Source organism: Chiloscyllium punctatum, chromosome 21 (genome assembly GCF_047496795.1).
Source record: "Chiloscyllium punctatum isolate Juve2018m chromosome 21, sChiPun1.3, whole genome shotgun sequence".
Taxonomy (NCBI): Eukaryota; Metazoa; Chordata; class Chondrichthyes; order Orectolobiformes; family Hemiscylliidae; genus Chiloscyllium; species Chiloscyllium punctatum.
This window is the reverse complement of record NC_092759.1, coordinates 67,727,477-67,748,282: the sequence shown is the minus strand read 5'-3', so window position 1 is coordinate 67,748,282 and position 20,806 is coordinate 67,727,477.

Below are 20,806 nucleotides of genomic sequence, written 5' to 3'. Positions count from 1 at the left end.
AAGTCCATGTCGATCATGTCCACCACTCTGCCCTCATCAATCCTCTTTGTTACTTCTTCAAAAAAACCATTCTAGCCCTGGAAAACAGAACAGTACAGCACCGGAATAATCGGCCCACCATCTCTATTCCAAACTAATTCCACCTGACTGTACATGATCCATATCCCTGCCAACCCTTGCCTGCTTATGTGTCTGCCCAAATGCCACTTGAACGTTGTGATTGTTTCTGCCTTTACCATCTCCCAGGAGAGTGCGTTGTAGTCACCTACCACCTTCTGCACAAGAAACCTGCCTGACACAACTCCCGTTCATGCAGCAACTGTCAAGAAAAATCATCTAATATTTCGGGTCCGGTCACACTTTGTCAGAAATGTTAACTCTAACTTCTCTTCACAGATGCTACAGATCTGCTAAGCTTTTCCAGAATTTTTTTTTTCTTTATGGTTTAAGCATCTGCAGTTGTTTCGGTTTTGGTATGTTTTCCTTTATTGGTCAGAGCATTGCGTATAGAGGAAGGGAGGTCATATTGCGACTGCACAGGGCATTGGTTAGGCAACTTTTGGAATTTTCCATGTAACTCTGCTCTCCTTCCTATCAAAACGGATATTCTCCAATCTGAAAGGGGTCAGAAAAGCATTGCAAGGTTTGGAGGATTTGAGCTACAGGAAGAGGCTGAATAGGCTGTTTCCCATGAAGCGTCAGAGGCTGATGGGTAATCTTATAGAGATTTATAAAATCAGGAGGGGCGTTGATAGGGTAAATAGACAAGGTATTTTCATGTGGTGGGGAGTCCAGAACTACGGGACAAGGAGGGTGGCAGGGACAGAGGGGAGAATGGGGGTCAAGGGGGAGACAGGGGAGTACGGTTGGAGGGTGGACAGAGGGGCTGGACGGGACAGACAAAGCGGAGGCGGGGGACAGAGGGGTGCAGGTGGTCTGAGGAGGCAGACAGCGAGGGGGCTATCGGGAACATGGGGGTAGACAGGGGGCAACAGAGTGGGAGAGGCGGGATGGAGAGTTATTTTATAGATCTCTACCTCAAAACTGTTCCTGTTTTCTCGCCGTCCCCTGCAATCCCTCTGAAGGTCTAGGAATAACTGCATAGTTTCTGCAAAGTAGAGTTTCAGGGAGATCGGAGTTGAACGTGGCATTTGGAACGCTGACATTTATTGGTCGGGGCACTGATCAGTAAAAGGACTCTGGTTCAATTCCATTTTCTGTGTGGTGTTTGCACACTCACCCTGTGTGTGTCTGCATGGACTTTCTCTGGGTGCTCTGGTTTCCGCCCACAATCCAAAGATGTGCGTGTTAGGTGGATTAGCTGTGGAAAATGCTCGGTTACATGGAAGCTGTTCGATGGTTTGTAAGATCTCATGGGCCGAATGGCCTCTTTCAATACTGTAGGGATTCAGTCACTGAGTACAGGAGGTCATGTTGTACATGTATAGGGCACTGGTGAGGCCAACTTTAGAATAATGCATTCAATTGTATTCTTCTTGATTTCGGAAAGATGTCACCAGTCTAGGACTCAACCTCATGATGGTAAATTCCTGGGAAGTGTTGACAAGCAAGTAGACCTTAGAGTGTGGATTGATTGTTACATGAAAGTAGGGTTAAAGGTAGACAAGTCAGTGTTGGCGGTGTTTGGTGTGCCAGCTGTTATTGAGCAGTGTACTGAGTATAATTGTTAGGAGATCATGTTTTGATTGTTCACTTTATTGGCTCGGCCAATTTTAGAATGCCATCAAATAGAGGAAAGCAGACTAACTACCTTCTTCACTATCCTATCTACTTGTGACTCTACTTTCAAGGATTCCAAGTTCTCTGTGTTTTTAGCAACACTCCCCAGGACCTTACCCTTACGTGTATCAGTCCTGCTAAAATTTGCTTTTCCAAAACGCAGCACCTCACATTTATCTAAATTAAACTAAATCTGCCACTCAGCCCATTTGCCCAGCTGATCAAGATCCCGTTGTACTCTGAGGTAATCTTTTTCACTGTCCACTACACCAACACTTTTGGTGTCATCTGCAAACTTACTAAGTGTACCTCTTATGTTCATATCCAAATCATTGATATAAATGACGAAAAGTAGTGGGTCCAGCACCGATCCTTGTGACAGTCCACTGGCCACAGGCCTTCAGCCTGAAAAGCATCCATCCGCTACCACCCTTTGTCTTCTGACTTTGAGCCAATTCTGTATTAAAATGGCTAGTTGTCCTGTATTCTGAGATCTCATCGTGCTACCCAGACTCCCATGAGGAACTTTGTCGAATGCCTTACTGAAGTTCAGACAGATCATGTCCACCGCTCTGCCCTCATCAATCCTCTCTGTTCCTTCTTCAGAAAACTCAATTAAGTTCATGAGACATGATCTCGCACGCACAAAGTTGTTATTAATAACCAGGACTTAACTCTGTTCATTGGGGTCTGCATCGCCCAGTTATAGGTGTTAATATTCTGGATAAAGTTCAAGTGCACCAGCCTTGTGTTGGCGACTGAGTAATGAGTCTTGTTAATAACACCAACACAAGTGAGTTCCTATAGAAAGGCAGTCCCTATATCCCTAACCCGCTCCCATCTACTCTGTCTCCTACATCCTCACCGTAGACAGTAAGTGGGAGGAACTCATAGACTTTCTATGTGAGTGAGATTGAGAGCATCTTCCCTTCTTTCCGCTAGCCCACCAAGAAATGGTGGTAGTTTCCTTACCTCTGGACAAAGAAAATCGGGTTCAGAGTTGAGTAACAGCTGAAAAGGCTGATTAGAAAACATGTCCCAGCTACCAGGCCATACATCTCCCAGCTGTCCCTGCCTGAGCCTCCAAACAGAACCTCCCTGTAGTTTCTCTCCTGTCAGACTCTCCCATTGCTCAGGATACGTCCTGTTGCTGCACTGATCCTGTCACTCACTGACCTGTCCATTCCCTCGTGTTCTCCACAATCATTCATTGTTTACACTCCCATTGTCCCAGGTCTCCAGCCGCGCCGCCTCCACCCAATTGGGCAGCAGTGGCTGTAAATCACACAGGCCCCTGTGTGATCTGGAGCATATGCTGTAGGAGGGGAGACCAGTGCACGGGCGCAGTGCTGGCCAATTGTTGGCATATGAGCAGGGCGGGTCAGTGCCAGCGAGGGAGGCTGTAGGTGTTTGTTATTAATCTGTCCTGGGCAGCTCCCTCCCTTCCTCCTCTGGGAACAGGACCCAGGGGAATGGACCTTCTCGTGGTATCGTGACAAGTGGTCAAAGTATCAGTGGGGGAGCATTTTGCACGAAGTTATCAGAACTCTTGTGAAGATTCAGGAATGTTATGGAAAGAGACAAGGATAGGCCGGCAATTAGAGTTATAATTTGGTTCATTTTAGGTCAACCAGATATGATTAGGTCAGAGTGTGCAGGAAGCAATGTGTGCAGGATGATTCTAATCAGAGGATGGGGGTGAGGAAAATAAAAGTTTCCACATTGATTTTTTTCCTCAATGTGGTTCTGACCAGGAAGGAAACCCTGGGAGGTGGGGCTGGGAGCAGAGGGGGGAGGATTTACCAACACCCGGTAGGCGCTGAATCAGACTCATTGATTTGGCTTTTAATCTGTGGACAGGAGCTGGAAAACTAAATTCAAAGAGAGAAGAGAGAGTGTGAGAACTGGGTGTGGAGGAAAGAAGTAAGGAGATTGGATTCGATTTCAGTTCATGGAAGAAAGAAGTTGTGAGACAGATGTAAAGCTTTGCCAGAACAAGGAAACTGTATTTAATACTATAATTGTCTTACGCATCCTGTAATAACAATGGTGACTTGTTTTCTTTTTGCAGGGTACTGAGAGGGTGGATTTGCAGTTGCACAATTGAACTTCATTTTCAGACCTGATATTCAGGTCGGCATGAACCAAATAAATATCATTGGCCTTTTCATGTGGAAGGAAAGGTGTGCATTCTGTCCGTGAGCGAATATTTCAAATATCAGTGTGACTGGAAACATTATTGAGACAAAGCCAAGTCCATGTTAGTGTGGTGACTGTGGAGAGAGATATCGTTTATTTTAAATGTCTCGAAAAACATGGTACATTTCCCAGGAACAATTAAGCCACAGATTTGTTTTGTATGCGGACATGTTGTTAATTAATCATGCAACCAGAATGACTAAAGAATACCCGCATAATGGAACAAAAGATGAAAATTCTTGATCATGGCTTGTAATCCATTGGCGTTGGAACGTCCGTTCCAGCGCAGTCAGGAAACACTGGAAATGTGTTGAATGCAATGTAGGTTTGGGTTATTAAACTGTAAAAAGTGCAGAAGAAACTTGCAAGGATGTTTCCAGTGCTAAAGAGTTGGAGTTATAAGGAGAAGTTGGACAATCGATGAATGTTTATTTTAAAGCAGAGGAAACCGAGGGGAGGTCTTTTATAGAAGTGTATAAGATCATGAGAGGCATGGGTAAGGTGAATGCATTCAGTCTTTTTCCCAGGGAATCAAGGACTGGAGGGCATCAGTTTAATGTTAGAGGAGAAAGAATAAAAGGGAAGCTGAGGGTGGTACATGTATGGAATGAGCTGCCATTGGAAGTGGTGGAGGCAAGTTCGTTCACAACATTAAAAAAGGCATTTGGACAACTACATAGATGGCAAAAGTCAGACGCAGATGGGCCAATGGAAATGGGGTTAGCATGGATGGACATTTTCGTCAGCATGGGCCAGTTTGGACCAAATGGCTTGTCTCTGCTGTAGGATGCTCTGACTCTAAGTGCATTCACTATTTCTCCCGCTATCTCTGGGAGTACCCAGGGATGTATTCCATCTGGGCAAGGAGACCTGTCTACCTTTAGCACCATTAGCTTGGCCAGCTCCAACTCTCTCGTCATAAGGGTTTGTTTCTTGGTCCTGACCTTCCTCAGTCTCCTTATCAATTACTGGCATGTTCTTCATATCCTCCACTGTGAAGACTCACTGCTGTGTACTCATATTCCCAAACCCTGCTGGATAGGAATAACTCTGAGCACAGAACTCTGAGAGGTCTTCGTTGAGTTTTTCATTGATGAGACATGGCAGTTACATGTATAGTGCATATGCAAAATACCTCCAGGTCGTATCATGTAACTGTCTGACGTATGGCTCTCAATCTTATACCTTTGTGATTTGTAGTTTTCAATGGAGGCTGTCTATCAGGATTATCTCCATGGAAACAGCAGTTAAAAAGTGGAATTCAGTTCAGCACTTTGTGGTTAAACCACACACCGCTCCCCCACACACCCGGGGCTCACTCAAGTACCTGACAGATGCTTTAGGTTCAGTGGGGCTGTCTGTCAGGGTTCTGATGTGGCTGAGACGGTGTTGAGGAGGAGTGGATAAAGTTAAAAATCACAAAACAACAGGTTCGAACCCAACAGGTTGATTTGGAAGTACAAGCTTTTGGAGTGTGCTGTGATTTTTAGCTTTATCAGGATTATCTCTATTGTAACAGTAAAGTGCTTCAACAATTACAGGCCATATGTTCCCCATACAATAGTTTCCCCACTAGTAGTGTAAACTGCTATTCCAGCCCTGGGGATAGCTACTAATCACTTTCTTTACTCCCAATCCCATCCTGCTTTCTGTTGATCTTTTTACGTTTTTCCAATCTCCTTGTTTCTCGCTGCTCTTTGCCAATTTGTATGCCTTTTCTTTCAATTTGTTAGACTCCCTTATTTCCGTAGACTCCCATGGCAGGTTACTCATTTTCCGACGTTTTTTCTTTTTCACTGAGACATTTTTTTTCTTAATACTTTGAAAAATTGCTTTGATGTTCCGCCACTGTCCGTCCTTTGCTCCAAGTCGATATTAGCCAACTGCTCCCTCATCCTATTGTAGTCTTCCTTGTTTAAGCACAGGATCTTGGGACTGGATTTAATCTTCCAGCTTTCCATCTCTGTTCTAAATTCCACATTACTTATGATAAGTCTTTTGTCAGATTATGAGGTGAGGTGATGTTTTCTGTTTCTTTTGGTTTTCATTATCAGTGACCTTGGCTTTGTAATAAAGTACAGGATAGATATTCTCAACAGATTATTCTGGACGCTGTGAATGCACTACACAGACTAAAAGTCTGTCTCCCCTGGTTTAAATTTGCAAAATCATTATCTCCTATAAGCTTCCTCACTATCTAAGTTTGGAATGCTAATCCACCTGACGATCCTGCTGTTTCCGAAAATCTCCTTTGGTGAAGGTGGTGAGTATTGGATTCAGCTTTCCAGTTATTACCGTAAGAAGATAAGCCCTGGGCACAGGAGAGGCAATGCAGCCCTTCGAACCAGTTCCACCATTTAACAACATGATGACAGAGCTCACCTCGGTCTCAGCTGGATTTTCCCGCCTGCTGTCTCTCACAATTCAACTCATTGCTAATTTAAAAATCTGTATCTCTTCATTAAATTTGCTCATTGTCCTGGCATCCACCACATTTTGAATAGCGAATTCCTCGGATTCTGAACACATTAACATAAGCACATTCTTCTTTATGAGAATAGAATAGAGTCCCTATATGCAGAGAGAGGGTATTCATCCATTGAGTCCACACCAACCCTATAATGTGCATCCCATTCAGACCCATCCATTCCCTGTAACCCTGCGTTTCCTGTGACTAATTGCCTAACCAGCACATGCAAGGAAACTGGGCAATTTTGCTTGGCTAATCTACCTAACCTGCACGTCTTTGGACTGTGGGTGGAAACTGGAGCACCCAGAGGAAACCCACGCAGACACAGGGAGAACGTGTAAACTCCACACAGTCGCCTAAGGCTGGAATCAAACCCGGGTCCCTGACGCGGCGAAGCAGCAGTGCTAACCACTCAGCTACCACTACATTAAATCTGCTCCTTCTTATTAACCTGTCTATCTCCCAATTGGCTGAATCTATATTCCTCACGTCAGAAACCAGGTTGTGGAAACGGATGTCTCAGTGAAAACCAATGACAGCCCACATGTCCTGTGTGTCTGAATGGGGGTTTGATTCACAACACCCTCCAGCCCACACTTTTCATTCACTTTCCAGAGACAGGGCTCCAATAGCTTCCTGGGGTCTACAACTCCCACAATCCCTGAGGCAGGGACCAAACGTGTGTGGGGAAACCCGACAGTGTCATGTACAGAATGTGGGCAGGTTTTGGAGCATGTGCTTTGGGGAAACTAGCGTAAAGTATTTCACACTGTGATTGGCTGGAGGAATAACCCATTCTGAAGGTTCCTCTTCTGTCCAGGATCTGCCACATCCTATTCTGTTTCCTTTTATTTCATTCTTATGTTACATTATTGACTTGCAGCAACTGAAGGGAAAGGAAGTGAACCCAGAAAGGGTGCAGAGTCTAACCAGGGACGGGAAGTGGTGGCATTGATCTGTTTATGAGGAACTCCATGAGAATGAGGAAGGTGTACATGAGGGGTAGCAGAGTCAGAATGGTTGGAGAGAGTAAGTGGGCTGGAGGTTTAGAGCTTTAGGGGAAAAAAGAGAAAAAAGATATTCCAGCGAAACTAGAATTGTCTGTTCTGAATTTCTAATCTGTACTTATTTATTTATACAGGGTGCTAGATGGTGAAGATTCACAGACTGAAATTTCAAAATCATGGACAGATCGTGATTAAGTTAATCAGCATTTGACAAACCAAAGAGAGTCAATCGGCCAAAATCCTCCCAGTATTGTCGGTCTATCTGCGCCAAATGGACTGCGAATGGTTCAAGACAGCAGCTCACTACCATCTTCTCAAGAGTAACTAGAGATGGGGAATAAATGCTGGCTGAGCCAGTGATGCCCATATCCTGGAAATGGTTTCTATATCTATTTACTGAAACCCGGTTGATGTTACTACAGGATGATGGCGGACGCTGAGTGCATCCTCCAGTAGGCAGCACCACCACATTACCCCTGCCTACACCCACACAGTAACACAGCAACGTCACTGGAACAAACGGCAGTGAAACTAAAGGAGGACTTCAATATAGGCCTTAGAGGTAAAGGCATCAAAGGGGATTGGAGCACAACAGGAACAGGAGACTGAGCTGGATGGTCAGCTGTTTCCCATTGAATGATGGCGCAGGATCGAAAGGCCGAATGCCCCCCTCCTTCCCCTATCTCCCAGGTATGTATATAGTCATGGAGCCCGGGTAGGAAGAAGTGGGCAGAGCATGGATTCTCCAGGAGATTGCACTTCCTCATCAGTTTTCAGTGAGTGATGATTTGGTGGATTTTATTTAACTTTTGTCTTTAACACAAGGTTTGTGAATTTGGTTGTAAAATGTTGTCGATATTTATTCCACAAGAAATAAAACTAAATGAAAATAAATGAAACTATCTGAATATAACAGTTTTTAAAACTTTCAAACGCCCTGTAAAGCAAAATCCTGTCTATTCCCGGACACCATCACTTTCCAGTTACCCAAACTCCAGGGAAATATTCCCTCCCTGTTTGAAACTTTGGTTTGATTTAATTGCTTTTCAGTTGTCGGTTTGTGAGCTGTGACGTGTTAATTTTTTCCCCCATTTCTCCTACCCAGAAGTATTATCACACACAGCTGAACAACTGTCCCACCACCAAAATCTCCATTACGCCATTTTGTTTTTGTTAATGTGTAAATACCAGCAGTAAACCACCTGCATAACCAAAGAAATCCCATTATGGGCAAAACAAGTGACACAGTGGGAAAGGACTAAATCAAAATATAGTTGCGGGGAGGGGCCAGTGGTGGAGATAAAGCACTGTATCCCCTGCGGTGCCCCCCTCTATCTAAAGGCGTCGAGAGCATTGATACATACCACATGTTCATTCTCTAAGGACTCCCTGCTGTGTAGCCTTTATCCTCAATCATAGAATAGAATCCCTATAGTGTGGAAGGAGAGCATTGGCCCATCAAATCCCACCGACTATCCGAAGAACATCCCACCCAGAGCACTCCATCCCTGTGACACTGCATTTCCCATCGCTGATCCACCTAGTCTGCACAATCCTGGACATTGGGCAATTTAGTACAACCGATCCAGTTAACCATATCTTTGGACTGTGGGAGGAAACCAGAGCACCTGGAGGGGGCTCACACTATTATAGGGGAATGTGCAAACTCCATACAGGCCGTTGACCAAGGTTGGACTCAAACATTGTACCTGGTCCTGTGAAGCGGCAGTGCTACCATCACAATTGAAATCAAAACAGATAATCCCTGTTCATTGTCACATTGCTGTTTGTGGAGACTAATTGCTCAGAGAGACATCCTGAGGTTCAGAAAGTAGTGATTATAAATTTAGTCAGCACCAGCCCAGTTAATGTGATTAACTAACCCAACATCAATACTCCAACAGTGTCATCATGTACAAGGTCCAGTTCTGACTCTGATGGACAGTAACTGCAGAATCAGAGTCCTGCAGTGATGTGGGAAGTCTACCCCACACGGAGCAGGGGGATGACCACTTCCCTGTGTCCACTCACTGGTCTCTCAGTCGTGGTGAAGACTCAGCAAATCCCTTGTCACACAGAGAGGGAAACAGCTCCTACCCAGTGTGAACCCGCTGGGGTCCCAGTCGGCGGGAGGAATCACTGAATCCCTTCTCACACACTGAGCATCTGAATGGCCTCTCCCCTGTGTGGACTCGCTGGTGTTTCAGCAGATCAGAGGACTGAGTGAATCCTTTCCCACACACTGAGCATCTGAATGGCCTATCCCTGGTGGGAATGCACTGATCTCTCCGCAGGTGAGAGATTTGAATGAATCCTTTCTCATACATAGAGCAGGTGAAGTGTCTTATTCCTCTGTGCCCTCTCTGTTGCCACAGCAGATTGTAAGATCGAATAAATCCCTTCCCATTGGTGGGGCGGGTGACCGGCCTCTCCCCAGTGTGACTGTGCATGTGTGTGTCCCGCTGGGAGGGGTAACTGATACTTTCCCACAGTCCCCACATTTACACAGCCTCACCCTGGTCCAGTCATATTGGTGTCTTCCAATATCACATGACCGGTTAAATCCTCGACCACAGGCACAACATGGGAATGGTTTCTCTGGGCTGGGATTGCTGTTTTCCCCTTCTATAATAATCAGGACCTGCGGAATTGGGTGACTCTTTGATCGATTTAAAGTCTAAATTTCCCATCTGTGAACCCTTTCACTTTAAAACAAGTTTATCTCTGTCATTATTGCAGTAAAATTGCAGGGGGAATTGAGAGCAGTTTCTCACTAACTATATTATTCATTTCTGCTCAGGATCCGATTTCCCTGCCCCCAGGTTAACATCAGTCTCTCTCTCACTAACACACAATGTCTCTATCCCTTTAAACGACAACAGCAGAGAGGGACAGTGTTTCTTTAAACAGCCAGCCTCTGCACATGATCCACTGACTCAAATGAGCAGCCCTGACCTGGAGACACAAAGATACCCATGCCACCCGGAAGTCAAGGCAATTGGGGGACTGCAGGGAAGAATGCAGAGGTGTAAACGCACTTGCACAGTCACACTACAGGCAGGCCCTCCACCATTCACCTATGTGAGAAGTAATCACTCAGGAAACCAAACTGCAGAGTCACCAGCAAGTTTACAAATGACAGCAGGGGTTCAATTCTGCTGTGATTGCAACTGTTAATCGCAACCAGCAATGAACCATGCTTAGACATCTATTTCCAGTCGAGTTCCACCATTTTCTGATGTTTTTCAAAATTTGAACTTATTTCTCGGAGTCATAATTGCGAAGTTTCAATGCGATGCAACAATTGGTCCAGTAGTTGACTATGACGAAGATTTCCAGGGACAGGACAAATGTATCAAAAAGGTGGAAAGCGAAAATGATAAATGGAATTGAATGCAGCGTAATGAGTGGTAATGAATTTGGGAAGAGGAAGCAATAACAATGAGGACTCTGAGTGATTTGAAACCACAAAGCGATGTTGGAATGGACATTCACATATCAAAGAAGATCGTTGGACAGCAAGGTCAGTTGGTCGGGAGGGCTTTTGGATATGTTCTGTTGCTGAACATAGGCTGGGCATGATTCTGGAACTTTAGAAACCGCCAGTTGAGGAAAAATTTAAATGGCTGAGCACAAGTCTGGTCACTACTGTAATCAACATTTTTTAAAATTGTAAGATAAAAGGTGGAGAGCTGAAGTAGGTCACTTTTCCCATCAAGTCCAGTTCACGAATCAATATGTTTATCACTGATACCTCTCTACACGTCATGGTGGAATGTGCCGTTGAGGGTAACTTGCAAATGATGGCGTTTCCATGCATCTTCCCAACTTGTCTTTGTCGTCGGTACAGTTGTTGATCTTTGAAGGTTCTGTCAACAAAGCCTGGATGAGTGACACCAGTGCATTGTGTAAGTGGTGCACTCTGCTGCAATTGTGCCTTAGCGGTGAGGGGAGTAATTATTGCAAGTACTGTTTAGAGTACAGTTACGGGACTGCGTTATCGTGAAGGGTGTTCAGTTCCTTAAATGTTATTTAAGCTTCACCCATCCAGGCAAATGGAGAGAGAGAGATCTGTTACATGTCTGATTTGCGCCTTGCAAACGATGCAGGCTTCACGGAGTTAATAACCCAAATTTGCCTACCCAAGGGCTTGATTTTTTTTGTAGCCAAAGTATTTATATAGCTGTTCAAGTTCCGTTTCTCACAAATACTTGTTTCCTAGACGATTACACGAAGGAATTCACTTACAATAAACCATTGAATGTCAATGGAATATGGTTAGATTCTCATTTATCAGAGTTATCATTATTGTGTTTGGTGCTAATGTGACAAATCTGATTCTAATTCCGAACTGTTTCCAAATCGTCATTCCCGTCTGTGCATGAAATTTCAACCTGTTGCCGAGCAGGAGCTTTCTCTACCTGCCTTAATAATATGCAAGGACACATGTTTCTGCACCACTAAGATTCTCTGATTCAGGGTCTGGGAACTGGGATTATGAGATCCTCTGCAACAATGGGGTACTATCTTGTGTGGGGAGGTTGGTGATGCAACAGATGTGAAACTACATTGTTATTGAAACATATGTTTCAACAATGCCTTGCGCTATACCCTGAGCCTCTAATGTATTGTAGAAATCTATCAATCTTAGTATTCAACATGCAGTACTCGATGCAACCTCCACAGCCTCTGGAGATAGACGACGTGGCCCAGTCACATGAGTACCTACCATGTACATGGTGGGAAGTGTACAAACATTACACGTGGGGACACCTCCCACATGTACGTGGCGACTTCACCAACATTGTCTAACTTATACGCTGCAGGTAAGGATGCCCTGAGGCATGGTACATTGGCGAGACTGAGCAGAGGCTACAGCAATGGATGAATGGACATGGCACAACAATCCTCAGGCAGGAGTATCCTCTCCCAGGCAGAGAACACTTCAGCAGTCTGGATCATTCGACCTCGGACCTTCCGGAGACAATCTTCCAAGGTGGACTTGGGGACGGGCAACAATGCAAAGTGGCCGAGCAGAGGATGATAGCCAAGTTTGGTAAACATGGGGATGGCCTCAAACGGGACCTTGAGTTCTTGCCACATTACAGGTGACCTCACTGCACAGCACACACACACACACACACACACACACACACACGCACACACACACCCACAGAGACACACAGACTCTACGACAGACAGACACACAAACTCCGACACACACACTGACAGACACATGCACTCCTACAGAACCATACACTCACGCAGACCCTCTCTCATAAACAAGCTCTCTCTCTTTCACTCACAAACTCACACGTACACGCACCCTCTCATAGACATACGCCTTTACACTCAAACTCGCACACATACCCATACACCCACTCTCTCACACTCATACCTACCCACCACACACACGTATACATTTTTGAGGTGATTTTGTATATACAGAATTACATTTTATTTTGATCAAATTCTGCAAGCATCCATGTAAGATTCTGCCAGTCAATTTTTTTTAGATTAGAATTAGTCTCCCCATTGGGGCACTGGCAGCCTCACACAGGGCACATCACACCTTCAATGCGTTATTTGGGCCGATATGACACCAATTGTTAGAGTTCACTTGAGAATGCAACTTTTAAAAAAAGTTCTGAGATTTACATATGAAAGAACTCAAACCAACATATTCATTCTAAAAGATTAGAGACTTAACTATTTCAATTACATCACACTGTTAACGATTGTGATAACTTCTGTGTCTTATGATCTTCCACTCCACAATTACCTGATGAAGAGCAGTGCTTCAAAAGCTACTGCTCTGCAAGTAAACCTGTTGGACCATAACCTGGTGTTGTATGATTTTCACCTTTGTACACTCCAGTCAACACTGCCTCCTCCAAATCATTTGTTCTGATCTAATCACCGGACTGCAGGAATCATGCGTTTGCACAGGACGGTGTTCAGAGGGGATTGACCAAGGGATTGCCTGGGCTGAACCATTCCACGATGGAGATAGACGAGCTAGGCTGGGGCTGCTTGTCTGAGAGCGCAGAAGGAACTGACTAACATGCACATTAAGGGGATTGACATGTGTGATAAGAGTAAACTTCTAATTGGAAGGATTTATAATCAGGGCTACACATTAAACACAAGAGAGTGGACTTCTGGAGGAGATTTAGGAAGAATGTTTTCTCCCTGAGAGTGTTGTTTATCGGACTACCCTGTCTGAACGTGTGGTAAAAGTAAGAGTGATAAGAATATTTCAGGACTATTTAGTTGAACAATTGAGGCGCTGGGGCACACACGGATAAGGACCCGTACTGGAAAGTGTGGCAAGGATAAATAGTTGCTTGATGAAAGACCCAAACACCACAACTTTGTGTGCAGTAAATTGGCGCCCAGCGCGGCTGTGTGACGCAATGAAAAGCGCATTAGACTTCGACAGCATCGTTATTCAAAGTTTGTTGGGCTTGAGTCGGAGTTTATTCAGAATCAATTATTGTTCTGCTGATTCATCGTCAATTCCTGTCGTCTGGAATTCTCGTTCCTACAGCTGATCAGAGGAAATTATTCACCTCCTTAATGATGAGTTTTGAGGGAAACGTATCTTTGTACATGATCGTACCAGAATTGGCAGATAATTCGTACAAAGTTCGAGCAGAAGCCACTGCTCTCAACATGTCTGTCCCCCACCCCACCCCAGCACCACACACGCACACACACAAACACACACACACACACACATATACACACACACACACACACACAGTCGCACTGACATTTTCAGTTTCTTAGATATCTGTTTCCCACGGAGTGACAGGTGGATGTGGAGGGGCTGGGAAAATACATCAGACATGATGAGATCAGATTGCGGGGTAGGGCCGTGAGGTTCAATCGCCTCCTCTTGTTGCTCTCTGTCTGTGCTGGTTCTGGTAAAGTGTTTTAAACAAGAACACCATGAGCACAATGTGAATCTAAACCATGGAATATCAAGGTCCTTCCCTATAACCAGCTGCTCTCACAGCGGGAATAGACAGCTCTTGTTGCAGCGTTAGATCAGAGCGTATAGGGTTTTCACAGACCCTCTGTCAGACTAAGTGCTCCTTCACACAGGGGTCCAAATGGGCACATGGAGCAAGGGACCATGTGGATTTTGGGTTTCAGGAACAGACTTCCCCTTTGCTGGGCTGGCATTCTTGCCACAAGTAAATACGAATTTCGGACATTCTGAAACACCCTAGATTCTCAACACTTTACAATTTAAACTGAAATTCAATAAATCTTGCATAATCATTTTACATCTTCATGAAAACCGTTCATCGTGTCCTTTTCAGTGCAGGATATTTCATGTTCTCTGTGTGAACGTTCAGAAAACAGTTGGTAAAGTTTCACTGAATCGAATTTTGTGTCGAATTGAAGCCGATCGAATGAATAGCCCTGTGACAGTGGCAATGTAACATTGTCTGTCAACAACACACGAACCCATGGAAACCTACTTTTCAATGAAGTCTGATTTTCACAGCATGTTTCTCGGTCATTTTGTGAAGCCGATGCTCCAATAATTACAGATCCATGTCAATATAATCTCCTCTGCGTTAATTTTCATTTCAGAACCACAGCAAAACTCGAGCTGTTGGGTTGAAGGTCACAGTGGTATGAATAGGATACGTTACAGGCTGGCTGCCGCGGCTCCTGTGGCGCGATTTTTCAGCGCCTGGCACTTAAAGGTGAGTAAAATGCCGAGTTTATAACTTCAATCCTGATTTTAAACTGCTTTTAATGACATTGACCGAGGGTTATTGTTTCATAAAACTGAAGCACAATTGGAAACTAATGTTGAGTAAAGCAAAGTTTATCCTAAAACTCCAGTTTCTGATTTGGATGATTGTTCTGTCTTTGGGAAAGGTGTCAATTATTAACTAAAAAGCTGCAAGTATTCCCCAGGTGAATATCTATCTATGGATAAAGAAGCAGGAGGAAAGTTTTAGTCTGAAGGCCTTTCTCATATCGCTGACCGTGCACTAGGTTACATTCTGGGCAGACTGTTTAGCTCGATTCATTTTCTTTCATTTGCTGTAAACTCGCGCAGTCCATTAAACCAATTGAAAAATAATTAGATTTATAACTTTGGGTAGTTTGAGTGATGTCAGCAAATCTGGTAAAGTCATGATAACCAGTTTCGCTGCTGTGAGGAACAGCGCGTTCAAACAGGAATACGGACGAGTCTTGTTGCTGGATCTTTCTGGCGGAGATCAGTGAGCATTAAATGGACTCAGTACTATTTTTTGAGATTGTGACCAAAAATTCAAGGCAACAGGTGGCAATGATTTACATCGACGGATCAAATCTTACTCATTAGAGTCACCATAGTATTACAGTTCAGGTGGACGGGGATGATGATGATCCTAACGGTAACTTGAGACAGTGGAACAATTAATTCCATGTTATTGGTCTCACTCTATACCATAATCCAGTTAGCTAGCGGACTGAGCTAACTGGTTTCCATTTAATGCCGAGCTAAAGCAAACAATTCTCATCTCTAGTTATGCACTCACCTGAAGGAGAGAATTCCCCTCCTATTTATTCTTGCCAACCTCACATCAGTGGAACCCCTCCATTAGGACACAACTCAGTCGATCCTTTTTTTTCAGTGCGATTCTTCATCTACTTCACCATCGCATTAAACCCCCTCTTTTATTTTCTAGATCATTACTAGTCTGATAAATAAATTCTCTAACTTCAAATGATGCTGATCCTGTTAATGTAGATATTTCTAAGCGCACATCCTGTGCGGAGTGACCTGAATGCCTTAATCTGACCAAAGTTTGTTTTACTCACGTTGTGATCGGCATGTCCTTGATTACTATGATCTGTTTTTACCAATCGCAAACAAAGCTTTTTCACTGTACTTAGGCACAGATGAAAATCAATCAATCAATCGTATAAAAACAAGCAATCGAACGGCACATTCATTTCCTCATTGTGTGGATCCAACACAGTGAAGGGGGCCGACAGGCCTCAGTCTGCACTGTGACAACATTTTGTGATTCTGAGCGAAATCACAGTTAAACCAAAAGAATGTGGGAAGTAACATAGACGCTATATTGACAAAGACGGGATACGTCTGCAACCACAGACTATCAATCAAGAACAGCGAATATCTTTCACCACAATCCTCTAAGGAACATGCCGAACGCCAGATGAAAACCTTAAGACTGCAGGAAAGAGCTGTGGTCAGCGCTAACAGAGCGGCCCAGGGCGAGCGTGTTGGGTCCATAATCCAGGAATTCATGGATTGAAAACATCCCCTGATCATTGACAGTCCCAGGTTTCAGCATGTGTATACTAACCCCCGTCAGTGTTCATCGATAACAGAGGTCCATTCTACACATTACATATTGATTCGCCTTCCGCTTCCTGTCAGTCAGTGTTTCTGGAATGAATATCTCATACTGATACACCTTCAAATTTGCACAGGTGAGGAAACACACTTCTGAAGGTCTGGAAGCTCTTTTCCGGTTCTCTGTCGATCTGCTATGATCTGCTTCGCAAAATCACTTGCCTGAGCTGGGAATAAACTGATGCAGGTGAGAGATATGAGTTGTGGTGTGTACCATGCGCATGACGCCCTACCGTTAGTCCCCACGTTGTTTCACACAGCACTGTCTTCACAGTGAAATGAAAAGCCGTGAATGACAAATGGATCAGCATGTGGGAGACAGCATTATGGCACTCACCCGATCCCCGTTATTAGGGCATGTATCGCGGATTATGAATAACCTCAGAGAGATACCAGTGACAGAGAGTCGCCGTGGACTCGATGGGTTGTTCAGCTTGTGTAAGCGCGGGAATGACAACTCACGTTGATGCCGTCCCTCTCCCTGTCTCTGGGACAGAGCGGCTGAGGGATAATCAATGGCTCATTTTTAACCGTCTCCTCCCCGTTTGACTGTGAGCATTCCCGCAGCTCAGGGCCCGTGGGGATGGCTCTCAGTGAGTGAGGGTTTGACGCGGATTCTCTCCATCTGGGACAGTTGGAGCTCAGATGTTAACTGCTGCACGGTTGTAGCAAAGAAACCAACGTCCCTGTTAAAAAAAACGCCTTTCTTCAGGATGACTGTGTGAAGATGGATTCTGAGCATCAAACAGGCTGGAAAGAAAATACACTGGTTTGAATATACCTGAAGGAAGAAGCAGGGAAATGAAATGAGTGGAGACAGTGCAGAACAGATTGATGGGAATGGTGCGCTGTATGAGGAATGTCAACAATAAAGGTTGATTGGAAAGTTGGGGCAGTTCTCCATGGAGAACCGAGGGCTGATAAACCGCCTGGTTGATGCTTTCCAAGTGATGATGGGTTTAGATGGCGGAAATAAATGAGTGAAAGTGCTCCTATACCTGAAACGATCGAGAACGATTCAGCACAGATTTAAAGTCATTAGGAATAGAAGTGAAAGTGACCTGAGGAGGAGGCTCTTCACACAGGGAGTATTTAGGGTCTGCAAGTCACTGTCTCATGTGACAAAGTGGCAGGTTCTAATGAGTTCTTGAAAACGGTATTCAACGTTTATGTTGAAAGTAGAAATGTGCAGAGTTAGAGGGAGAAGGCAAGAGAATGATACAAAGAGAGGGATACTTTTCCTTACTATGGAGAACCAGCACAACTAAAATGGGCTGTGACACAGTCGTGATTCTGAGTGAAATCAGTCAACAGAATGTTGGGTGTTAGACAGCGTTTATGTTGACAAAGCCGGGACACATCTGCAAAACAGAATACATCACAGCATGTCCATGTCACTTGGAGGATGGCGCTGAGAGAATTAGCGTGAGGAAATACTGCAACTACACCACAACACAAACGGATGTCGAGCCCAACCAAAAATAATCTCTTCAAGCCGATGTCAGCAAGTCTCACCTTAAACCTATGCTCTCTAGATTTCAACTCAACGCACTCTGGGGATCAAGCAACCTTGAATATTTAGTTCATCCATAACCCTCATAACTTTATCAACCTTCGATAAGCTCATGGTTCAGCCCCTACGCCGGAGGGAAAATTGTCCCAGCCTATTCAGCCTCGCCATACAGTCCAACCCTTGCAACCCTCACCCCATCCTTGTCTGTATTTTGTGATCAATTTCACGTGATTTACTTAATTTTTCAAAGATGCCAATTACGCTGGACAACAACGAGCTACTGGAAATGGAAAGATGAAGGATTGAACGGCTGCACATGTATGTGGTGGGCGACTTTGAGCAGCGGAAGCTGTGGGTGGAGCGTGTTTCTGTAGCGTAGTGGTTATCACGTTCGCTTAACACGCGATAGGACCCTGGCCTGAAACCTGGCAGAAGCAGTCTTGTTCCCGATGGCAGTCTGGTAGATTGACATGAGTGGCCACTTCTTGCTTGCTGCGTTCATCAGCAAACCTGCCTTTGAATTTGTTCACCTGTGTCTGCTGTAGCGATGAAAAGGAATGCAACTCTATTTAATTACTTTATGAAGCATTGTTAAGTTTTTCTCCTCCCTGGTTCTGAATATGCGCCGATGTGTACAGCACCGATGACCATTCTGTTGAAGAGTGTAGTTCCCGTGCTCTGATTCTTCTGCTAACAGCAGTAACGCATTTGCATTCCTTGCCCCGGCGGCCCAAAAAGCTGATGTGCTGTTGTCACAGTGCACCACGGATTCCTAATGTAGCTGCTCTATCAAATGTATGCCAAAACAGTCTCGGAAAGGCCTCATTCGGAAGCTGTCTGCCGTTTCTCAACGCGTGAAAATCAGCATTCAGAAGACCTGAATCATGTTTAGGAGTAGTTCGAATGTCAGCAGCTCACTGCCGCAACAACAGGAATGAATGAGTTTACACTCTCAGATGAAGCTCTGGACTTGTGCTATCATAGAGTCACTAATATTAACGTGTACCCCTGAAATCCCTGCCATGATGAAACTGAAACCGAGGAAATGATAGAAAGGCTCCCGAATGGTATTGTCTACATTTTGTTTTCTTTACATCACAGAGGAGTAGAAAAATGTAAGCGGTGTGTGTGTGATGGGGGGGTGGGGGGGGGGGGAATACAGCGAGGCACGTGTAGCTCTGCTGAAACCCCTTCTTTCTGATTGCGTCAGGAACGAAAGACGTGAAGTTGACTGAGGCGGGAGAGCTTTTCACATCGAGAACAAAGAGCACTCGCGTGCAGTTAGCACCTTTTTGCCATCTCGTCGGGGTGGGGGTATTGACTTTTGCCTTCTGTCATTATGTTCAGAAAGTGTGCTTTGTGCATCTCTAATAAGCACCATGGAATTTAGTAAACTTTACTGAATGGCTTCTCATCGATTCCCACACAGGTTTCCAACTCAGCTGGCAGCCATGTGGCTCATGTCCAAGTGTGGACATCTCTGCAGCAAATTACACGATGAATGCGAAGGACAAGGAAATTGGCAACTCGTACTGGCACCGAGGCTCGAACATATTCGTAATGTGATCTGTCCTTCTCGGAAACTACCGCTAACTCAGCCCTTTCATGTAGAGAACATTCTTTCGGACGCCTTTATTGCAAAACAGTCACGGTAACTGTAATAAGATGGATGGACTTGAGGCTCATTTGGAAATTGGCAACTACGATATTGTGGGGATAACTGAGACGTGACTTCAAGTGCACAGGGCCTGGGAAATGAATATTCAAGGATATACGTGCTATCATAAGGACAGACTGACTGGCAGAGGGGGTGGGGTGGCCATGTTGTTAAAGAATGATATTCGATCCCCTGCAAGGGGTGACCTAGAATCAAGAGATGTAGAGTCAGTATGGATGGAGCTGAGAAATTCTCAGGGTAGAAAGACCCTAATGGGAGTTATCTACGGGCCCCCAAACAGTAGCCTGGATGTAGTGCATAAGTTGAATAAGGAGCTGAAATTGGCCTGTCGCAAAGATATTACTACAATTATTATGGGGAATTTCAGCATGCAGTTCTACTGGGAGAATCAGGATGGTACTGGACCCCAAGAAAGGGTGTTTGTGGAGTGCCTCGGAGATGGATTCTTAGAACAGCTTGTGCTGGAGCCTACGAGGGAGAAAGCAATTCTGGATCTGGTGTTGTGCAACGAAGCGGACTTGATCAGGTCCATCCAAGTAAAGGAGCCATTAGGAGGTAGTGAGTACAATACAATAAGCTTTCATCTGCAGTTTGAAAGGGAGAGGGTAGAACGGGAAGTGACCATATTTCAGTTGAATAATGGAACTATGGAGCTGTGAGGGAGGAGCTGGCCAAAGTTCAATGGTCCATGACCCTAGCAGGGATGGCAGTGGAACAACCAATGGCAGGTATTCCTGCGTATAATGCAGAAGATGCAGAATCAATTCATTCCAAACAGGAAGGAAGATCGTAAGGGGAGGCA